The sequence below is a fragment of the Sorex fumeus genome, unplaced genomic scaffold (assembly GCF_029834395.1).
Source record: "Sorex fumeus unplaced genomic scaffold, SorFum_2.1 ptg000072l, whole genome shotgun sequence".
Classification (NCBI taxonomy): domain Eukaryota; kingdom Metazoa; phylum Chordata; class Mammalia; order Eulipotyphla; family Soricidae; genus Sorex; species Sorex fumeus.
In genome coordinates this window covers 30,707,203-30,717,524 of record NW_026606129.1, presented here as the reverse complement: position 1 = coordinate 30,717,524, position 10,322 = coordinate 30,707,203, and the positions used below count along the sequence as shown (strand labels likewise).

The 10,322-nt window shown below is 40.8% G+C and overlaps 1 non-coding gene across 1 annotated transcript; it reads right to left on the bottom strand.

Annotated features, from left to right (window-relative positions):
• Positions 1-1,877: 1,877 nt before the first annotated feature.
• LOC130037967 (small nucleolar RNA SNORA70) lies at positions 1,878-2,013 on the bottom strand. Its single transcript, XR_008794543.1, has one exon. It is a non-coding gene; the product is annotated as a small nucleolar RNA SNORA70 (small nucleolar RNA).
• Positions 2,014-10,322: the final 8,309 nt, after the last annotated feature.

Below are 10,322 nucleotides of genomic sequence, written 5' to 3'. Positions count from 1 at the left end.
GGACCACACATCATTAGCACACATCCATAAACTTTCACAGAAGTCTAGTTTAAAGAACTAGAGTACTGTAGGAGGATTCTGTTTTTGATAAAGTAGAAAAAGAATACATTGGTTGTAGGTGATGATTTCAGAGGATTGTAAGGGATTTGGCTAATGATAGTACTGGAGAAGTGCTGGATACTCAGAAATTGGGTCACCGTGGATCTTTGCAACTGGTTGAAAGATACATTTCTGGATCAATTAGCTGTGAAATTTCAGATCTGGAGATGTGGCATCAAAACACCCCATTTTCTTACCTCTCGACAGCTAATTTTGAAAGTATATTTTCCACACTGATTTCAAAGGAATTAAGTTCCAGTGCCCTACAATTGGGTTTCCATTTACTTAAATTTAATTAAATTTTATGGTGTTGTTTTTTGCTCTTTGGGTTTCTTTTTTTTTAATTTTTATTAGTGAGACACCATGAGGTACAGTTGTAGACTTAAAATTTTTTGTGCTTGGGTTTCAAGTATACAATGATCAAATACCCATCCCTCCACCAGTGCCCATTTTCCACACCACAGATCCCAGTATCCCTCCCATCCCCCATCCCCCCCCCCCAATCCCACCCTGCCTCTGTGGCAGGGCATTCCCTTTTGTTCTCTTTCTCCTTTTGGGTGTTGTGGTTTGCAAAAGAGGCATTGAGTGGCAATCATGTTTCTTTAGCCATATCCTGTGCTGCTCAGGAACTTTTCTTGGCTCTATGCACAGAAGTGACCCCTGGTGGTGCTGCGGGGACCATATGTAGAGCTAGGAATTCAAACCAAGGTCGCAGTCATTGTAGCCGCATGCAAGACAAAGTGCCTTACCTCCTGTACTATTTTTCTGGATTCTTATTTTATATTTTTAATAGGAGTCACACCAAAAAAGTGTTAGGGCTGGGGGCTGAAGCTGCTCCAGTAATGTTCAAAACCTCAGTGAAGTGTGGTTTGAATAAGAAATAAACTTCTATTGAGATATTTGCTTACTTGCTTTATTTATTTAAGATAGAAAATAGAGTTTATTGATGGACCTCTAAAGGGGGTCACACCAAAGCTTTCAGGAATAGAGGGCCGGCCATTTGTTCAAAGGGCAGCCATGATTAGTGACGACATATTTTACCCCTCAACCATCTGGGATGAGCTGCTTTTTAGCCCTACTATGTCTTCAAATTTATCCTCATTAAACTTGGTAAAGACCCTCTTCTAGGACATGTGGATTTTCTTGTAACCAGAAACTTGAACTTGGCCTGTGAAGAATCTCAGCAACATGCTCCTTGTTCTGCAACTTGTTGCAAATAGATATGATGATTTAGATAACTGACAACTATGCTCTGGGGCTTCTAAAGACACCTGCTCTTTAGAAGCCAAAGACTGGGGGCTGGAGCTATAGCACAGTGGGTAGGGTATTTGCCTTGCACACGGCCGACCTCAGTTCAATTACCAGCATCCCATACAGTCCTCTGAGCACCACCAGGAGTAATTCCTGAGTGCATGAGCCAGGAGTAACCCTTGCGCAACGCCAGGTGTGACCCAAAAAGCAAAAAAAAAAAAAAGCCAAAGACTGGTGTCGTGATAAATGAATGTCTATCAGAAAGGGCTATCTTCCTGGAGCGATAGCACAGCAGGTAGGGCATTTGCCTTGTACACGACTGATCCAGGTTCAATTCCCAGCATCCCATATGGTCCCCTGAGCACCACCAGGAGTAATTCCTGAATGCAAAGCCTGGAGTAACCCCTGTGCATTGCTGGGTGTGACGTAAAAAGAAAGAAGAAAGAAAGAAAGAAAGAAAGAAAGAAAGAAAGAAAGAAAGAAAGAAAGAAAGAAAGAAAGAAAGAAAAGAAAGAAAGAAAAGAGCGGCCTATCTCCAAGGTTCCTTAGGGTGGCCCATCTAGACAATAGGCCACATAACTACCAGGGAGGCTATGGTTCACAGCCATGAAATCCATGGGGTGTGGGGAGCACAGAGGGAGACCACAAGTCACTTAATTGTTGACAGTGAGACTTTTATTTATTATAAAATCGATCATTATATACAAGTACATCAGAGCTAGTGATATAGTACAGCAGGTAAGGGCTATCCTTGCTAAGAAGTGATCACCCCAGTTAAAGCTCAGGCACCCCCTATACTTCCCCGAGCCTCACCAGGAGTAATTCCTTAGTGCAGAGCCAGTAGTAACCTTTTTTTCTCACTTTATTCAAATACTATGGTTAATGAAGTTGTTCATGATGATTTGTTACAGACATTCAATATTCCAGCAACAATCTCACCACCACTGTCACCTTCCCTCCACCATTGTCTCCATTTTCCTAATCACCCTTCAAACCTGCCCCTGTAGCAGGTCTGTAATAATTTATTTTATATTATTTCTTATCATTAAATTGCTAGCGGAATGACCAAAACATTATTTCCATATAAAAAAAATGGTGAAATTTGTTGTATCTCACTGTGGGGTTATTAAGTCCTTGTCTAAGGTTTTACTAAGCTGTACCTCACCATGGGGACAGTAAGTCCTCATCTTAGCCTAAGCTGTTTTTGCAAGTTATGCCTTCTGTGTTAATGTTTTTGTTAGTCAACATTTAGTTGGTTTCTACATTTCATCCCATCTAATTTAGTGCGCTACCACTAGGATGTCAGTGTTGTAGAGTCTGGACATGTTGCCTAGCCTCAAATGCTTCCAAGCAAGAAGTATCCCTTGAGCATCGCCAGGTGTGACCCAAAAACAACAATAAGAAAAACTCCACAAATACATCAACCTTCCCACTTGACCCAAAAATCAAAACATCTTTGTAGACACTGACATGCCTTGTAAGAGTGAACTTGTGAAAGAGGATCTGTTTTTAGGAAGTTACCTGGTGTCATGGTTTAGAGTCCCCAGAATTAATCTCTGAGATACAAATTCAAGCGCCAGTAGTTGGTTTGGAAAGTGACATAAGAAAACCAATAAGAGCGTGAAAACATGATATAGGGAAAGAAAGGGCTAGAGTGAAAGTACAGGGGGTAGGGTGCTTTCCATGCTTGCAGCCAGCCTGGGTTCCATCTCTGGCATCCCCTTTTATTCCCTGAGCATAGCCACCAGGAGTAATTCCTGAGTGCAGAGCCAGGAGTAGCCCCTGACAATCACCAAATGTGGTCCCCAACCAAAAATGAATAAGCTGGGAGATGCCTCCAGACCCCATCTCATATCTGGAGTCACAGTAGTGAAAATCTCCAGAACCAAATGGCTGCCATGCTCATACCCCATCTCTACAGGCTCGGACAAGACTCATCCATGAATGAATCTGATGAAAAACTCGGGTATGCAAGTTTTGTGACCAAAATCTCTATCTTCTATCGTTCTTCTTCCAGGAGCCACGAACTGCTTCTGGAGCCATATAAGCTCATTAACTGGCCACATCCAGAGACTCACAAAGAAATCTCAGAAGAGATCTACAAGCTGCAGAGATGCCTCTATATCTCAAATGTCACCATCCAGTTAAAAATTTAAGTCCAGGGGCTGGAGTGATAGCACAGCGGGTAGGGTGTTTGCCTTGCGCACGGTCAACCCGGGTTCAATTCCCAGCATCCCATATGGTCCCCTGAGTGATTTCTGAGTGCAGAGCCAGGAGTAACCCCTGTGCAAGACCGGGTGTGACCCAAAAAGCAAAAAAAAAAGAAAGAAAAATAATAAGACAAAATTTAAGTCCACCTTATTTGAAATGTTAGAGTTCCTGGAGTGACATCTCATGTTCTATACCACTGATGTACCAGGAGTAAGGCACCACATTGGGTGGGATGCAAAGTAGAAGCAACCAATCTCAAAAAATATTAGCACACAAGGCTCAACTAACAATGTGTTGGTAATCTCTTATACAAGGGCTTAATGGCACCAGGGTGAGATACAACAATCTTCACACACTTTCTTCTAAGAAAATCTTTCTTGATCATTTTTAGTGAATTATTCATAGCAGTCAATACAAAATAAATGATTTAGGGCCTGCTATTTGGGCAGACTTGCATGGTGGTTGGGAAAATTTGAAATATGATGATAGGATGCTGTAATGGTGGTGGGATTGGTGTTGGAATATTGAATGTAATAAATTATTGTGAACAACTTTACAAAAATTAAATTAAATTTTAAAAGTAAATAAAATGTGTTGTTAAGCAAAATTAGTAAGAAAATAAATTATTTGTTTAAAATGAAACCAATTAATTAAAAAAAAAAGAAAGGCAGCCAATAAATGTGCATTACCAATACAGTGTCTCTGTGGGACATTAGAATCTTTCTAGGAAATCTGAAAGGCAAAAAATAATACCTGGTATTAGTTTAGAAGAGCGGTAAAAAATCTCTATTGGCTGGAGAAATAGTATAGCAGTTATAGTGCTTGCCTTGCGCATTGCAGAGCCAGGTTCAATCCTTGGCACACCATATGGTTTCCTTTGTCCAAAGGAATGACCTGGAACACCAAATCAGGAGTAATAACTGAACATCATCAGGCATGCTCCAAAAAACAAAACAATGCAAAACAAAAAACTGGATTGGTATTCATCAAATCTCCATCAGATGTTGATTGAGAGAATTAATTTTGTGAAACTTCCAGCCTATCCTTTGCACCATCTAAGTACGTTCGGATGGCCAAGTCAAGGTGGGTGGAGTGTAAGAGGTGGGGAAAGAAAGCTTGAAAAGTTTATAGCTAGGAAGTGAGAGGTGTTTTCAGTACAGACCTTATATATATAAAGATGAATAACAAGGGGATTTTGTTAGGACAAGATCATTAGACCAATTACTAACAGTCCTATAGTTTGAACACAATGTTTATCAGCAATGATATTAATCACCTGTTTTCTCTAGTCTTCTCCATTCCAAACTTCTCCTAGGCTCATACTCTGTATTCTAGGATCCCATGGTCAGTATTATCCCCTAAATTTCCTTCCCGACCTGAGCACCAAACCTCTCCTAGCTAAAAGAGGAAAACTAGTTTTTCCTTGCTAATTCAAGGTTTAGCCTTTTTTGGAAACCCAACTCAAAAATGTACTTTCATCTTTTCAAATCCTTGGATAACATAGATTAATTTTTCTTAGCTCTCTGTAGTTTCAAATAAGAGTATTTTTTTGGAAACTTTTTTTCTAGCCTGGCAAGCTACCTAGAGTATTTCTGCCTGCACAGCAAAGCCTGGCAAGCTACCCGTGATGTATTCAATATGCCAGACACAGTAACAAGTCTCACAAGGGAGACATTACTGGACCCGCTCGAACAAATAGATGAACACAAGGAGGACAGTGCTGCAGTGCTACCATTTTATAGACTACCTTCTGCTATCTTTGCTATAATGGTGATCAACTTTTTTAACTCTGTGAAACTGCTGATTTCTGCAGAGTGCATGTGTTTAGAGGAAGGGGAGAGGGAGGGAAAGAGAAGTGCATTCAGACCCTTTCTATAACCCAGAGTGTACCATATCCCCAAGCTGTCTTTCCTTTGAATGTCTTTTCTCAAAGACCATTCTCATTGAAAACACATGTGTAATACCTGTGTGCCCTCCCCCATCACCACTGTCCTTTCTCGACCCACCCAAGGCCTCCACATAGGTGAGTGAAAACAGCAGAAGGAAGATATAGCTTAAGGAGACAGCCCAAGTCTTTGATCTTTCAAGGATACCAGTGAGCCCCACTCCCCTGGGGGCCCATTACCTCTTCCTGCTCATTCAGAAAGTCCCATTGATTTTTACTACTTCCCTGTGAGGAAAAAATGTCAACATCATCTCTACCTCAATGGCAAAGCAAAGGGTCTAAGAAATGAAGTAATTTGTCACAAATACATATTCCAAGATACAAGAAATACTGAGCAGTCAATCTTTAAAATCCCAATGTATTCCTCAGGAACACATTTTTGGAAAAAAGGACCCAGTAGCTTAAAAGAATCTCTGCTAATTGATACAGGAGGATTGAGAGTGCGGGCAGGGAGGTTTAAAGATTATTTAAATGTAGGATATTTGAGATATAATAAATATCTCAATGGGGAAGAGATAGTGGCAGAAAAGTAATATATAAGTTTAAGAAAAATAGTTCGGACCAGAAATTTTTTGAAACAAAATAAAATGTTCAGTGTCTTAATTAGCTAACATTTTGAAAGCATCTATAGTACTGTCAGGCAGAGGGAAATAATTTAAAGAATAAAGAAAGGATAAGAGGGAAAGAAGCTATGTGTTTATCTTTATTCATATAGCACATAATTAAATACCAAAAATATCTATATTTTTATGCTTTCCCTTTTCCAAAAAGAGTAAAATGCAACTTAAAATAAAATGTAAACTGTATTAAAGTAAAATAAATTTTAAAAAAAGAAAATTTACACTAATAATAAAGGTAAAAGAGCACAACAGAAAAAAAGGAGTGGGGAGGTTAGTACTGAAAACACAAGCAGTGTTTTGGGGGTAGACATTAGTATAAGAGACTAGTTAAAAGCATTTTGCTCTAAAACAAAACTAGGTCTATCTTTCAGCTCTGTTAGTCTTCTGTGACCTTGAGCAACTCCACTGAAACTGCCTACGTCTCAATTTTCTTCTCCTTAAAATGGAGATTGAAAAAGGCATTTACCTTGTAATTCAGTTCTGAATAAGTAAGAAAAATATTTTCAGGTTTTTATTGTTTTATTTATCAAAGAGAACTGGTCAGTAAGATCTGTGACAACCCACTCACATGCTAAAGGCAACGACCGTTTCCAATAGGATCAAAATGTTCTAGTTACCAGAGAGATGATAAGATTTAGAAACAGCACAGTAAATTCTGACAAATATAGTGTAACCACCCCCATACTGATTTTTTCTTAATTTGAAACTAGACAAAGAATTTGTACTGACAGACCTTCCCAACCCCCCTGAAAATACCCACAATGAGTTATATATATGTAATATGTATGTATATATCTCTGTATAGTAAATTCAGTAATGAGCTAAGAAAGTCTTTTTTTAATTTTCCTGGTTCAATACCATCTACTTTTTTGTTGAGATCCATGTAAAATAAGGTAATCTTTTCAAACACTTCGATATGTGATTCAGTTGTAACATTCTTTAAAGGTTCATGGTGGCTGGAGTTAGCACAGTGGGTATGGTGTTTGCCTTGCACACAACCAACCCGGGTTCGATCCCGGCATCCCATATGGTCCCCTGAGCACTGCTAGGAGTAATTCCTGAGTGCAGAGCCAGGAGTAACGCCTGTGCATCACCGGGTGTGACCCAAAAAGCAAAAAAAAAAAAAAAAAAATTTAAGGTTTCTTTTATACAGGGAATAGAATTCAGAGTATGAAAGAGGATTCTTTCTTGATTTGTGTTTTAATATCAGGTTTTTGAAGCCTGACATTTTTCTGAGTATCTTAACTCATTCTTGTGAGATAAAAAATCTTCTGTATAAGGGATTTTATGTGTGTGTGTGTGTGTGTGTGTGTTCGTGTGTGTGTGTGTGTGTGTGTGTGTATTTATAGAGAGATATCTTTCATCAGATTCTCAGTGCAATCTGTGACCTTACACTTTAAGACTCACTTTCCTGAGGACTGGAGAGATAGTTTAAAGGGGCTGGAGCACATGCATGCTTCACATGCAAGAAGTCAAGTTCCTATCCATGGCACTGCATGGTATTCTAAGCACTACCAGGAGTCACCTCCAAATTCCAAACTTGGTATAGCCCATGAACACTGCTGAGTTTTACTTCACTTGATCACTTGACATCCCGTAACTCATCGATTTGCTCAAGCGGGTGCCAGTAACATCTCCATTCGTCCCTTTTGCATGCTAATGTAGCCCAATGGCATCTGCTCATTCTAGGAACACGAAGAGCCTCAAACCAGTCATTCAGAGTCTTGACAAAGAAGTCTGACATTCTCGTAGTTGAGTGGTGATGCGATCTTTTGACATTCTGTGGAATCCAGTCAGTAATGTCTCTAGTCCAGCGGTTGTCTCCAAATCTCATTACATGTCCAGCCCATCTGAATTTCGACGCCTTGGCAAAAGAGACAGCATCCCTGATTCTTTTTTTTATTATTATTAGTGAAACTGTACCATGAGGTACAGTTGTAGACTTACAAGTTTTTGTGCTTGGGTTTCAGTTATACAATGATTGAGTACACATCCCTCCACCAGTGCCCATTCTCCACCACCAATGATACCAGTATCTCTCCCACCCCCATCCCCCCATCCCATCCCGCCTCTGTGACAGGGCATTCCCTTTGTTTTCTCTCCTTTTGGTTGCTGAGGTTTGCGAAAGAGACATTGAGTGGCAATCATGTTCAGTCTATAGTCTACTTTCTTCATGCTTCTCCCATCCTGGAAGCATCCTTCCAACACCCTTTATTTGGTACTCCCTTCTCTATCTGAGCTCCCTTTTCCCCTAGCATGTGCGGCTGGCCTCCAAGCCATGGAGCAAAATTCCTGGTACTAATCTCGGCCATTCTTGGGTGTTAGTCTCCTATTTTGTTACTTTGTGTTCCCCAAATGAATGCAATCTTTCTATGTCTGTCCCTTTCTGACTCATTTCACTTAGCATGATACTTTCCATGTAGTACCACTTGTATGTAAATTTCATGACTTCAACTTTTCTAAGAGCGTCCCTGATTCTTGATGGCCAATGGAGGTCAGAACTCCAAATTCTATCTCTCACTTGAGTGAAGCGTGGTACTCCAAGCATATCTCTTTCGATTCCTCTTTGGGAGACCCAAATAGCATTCTCATCCTGTTTTCTAGGGCCCAGGTTTCTGAGGCATATGTTAATGCAGGAAGAACAGTGGAATCAAAGAGATGTGCCCGGTGCTGGAGGTTCTTCGTCCTCTTAGCTATTTCTTTGACGCTCTTGAAGGCATTCCAGGCTGCTCTCTTCCTCTTGCGCAACTCAGGTGCGAGGTCATTCGTCATGTTGATTCTTGACCTAGGTACACGTAACTGTTGCATTCAGAAATGTTCATTCCATTGAGAGCGAATGGAATGTCAGGAACAAGACTGTTTCTCATGAACATTGTCTTTGTGAGATTCAGCTGTAATCTGACTTTTCCACACTCATGGTCGAAGTCGCTCCGCATTTGTGCCACTTGACTAATGTTTGGTGTTATAAGAAGGTTGTCATCAGCAAAGCAGAGGTGGTGTAGTTGCCGACTGTCTATCTTCATTCCCATTCCTTCCCATTCCAGTTGTCGTATGATGTTCTTGAGGGTAACACTGAAGAGTTTTGGTGAAATAGTATCGCCCTGCCAAACCCCTCTCTTGACATGGATGATCACTTCCTTATAGAATGGTGAGACCCTGGTAGTGAATCCATAATACAACTCATGGAAGATCCTGATGTATTGAGTTTGAACGCCCTGTTTGGCTAGGACTTCGATGACTGCTTCAGTCTCAACAGAATCAAAGACCTTCTTTAAATCAATGAAAATTAGGCAGAGTGGCATCTTGAACTGCCAAGAAACTTCAATGAGCTTGGTTATCATGTGGATATGGTCGATTGTGCTGAATCCTTTGCGGAACCCAACTTGCTTGCATGGTTTTCCTTCATCTAGTGTTCTGCCAATACTATTCAGGATGACTCGAGTGAACAGCTTGTAGACGACAGATAATAGGCAGATTGGGTGATAGTTGCCAATGTTGTGGATATTTCCCTTCTTGTACAGTAGTATAGTCCTGCTGGTTTCCCATTGGGATGGAACCTTGCATTCAGACAGGTAGCGTGTGAAGAGCTGAGCCAGTGTATTGATGAGTATGATGGCAAGTTCTTCAGGTGTTCGGGTCTGACCTTGTATGGACCAGGTGCTGTTCGCTTCTTTACCAGTGAAATGGCGTGTCAGATTTCAGAAGGGAGAATGTTGGGAACGACATATCCATCCTGTGGAATTTAGTATTTGGGCAGGTGGATATGGCTACCGAAGAGATCTGAGTAGAAGTCATGGATAATCTTCTCTATTGCCCTTCTGGAAGATGTGATAGATCCAGCAGGATGTCGGAGGGCAGTCATCTTGGTCTTGTAGTTGGCTAAGGACAGGCAGGAGTTGCGAATGATTTTCCCAGCTTCTGCCGCATCTGCCAGCACTGCTATTCTTCTCTCTTTGAGGTCTTCCTTGATCACTTCTCTGCACTGCTTTGTGAGCTTAGATGTTCGCTTGCAGTTGCCTGAGGCTTGGGCCAATTGGTGAATGAGCTCAAGAGTTTTAGAAGACAAGCATCTTTTTGTGACTATCTCTCTCTCTCGGCATTCCTTGCACAATCATGGAGGTGCTGAACCAGTCGAGCATATTCTTTGTCAATGTTGTCAATGACAGCATCTTCCTATGTTGACGCAATAGTGCCAA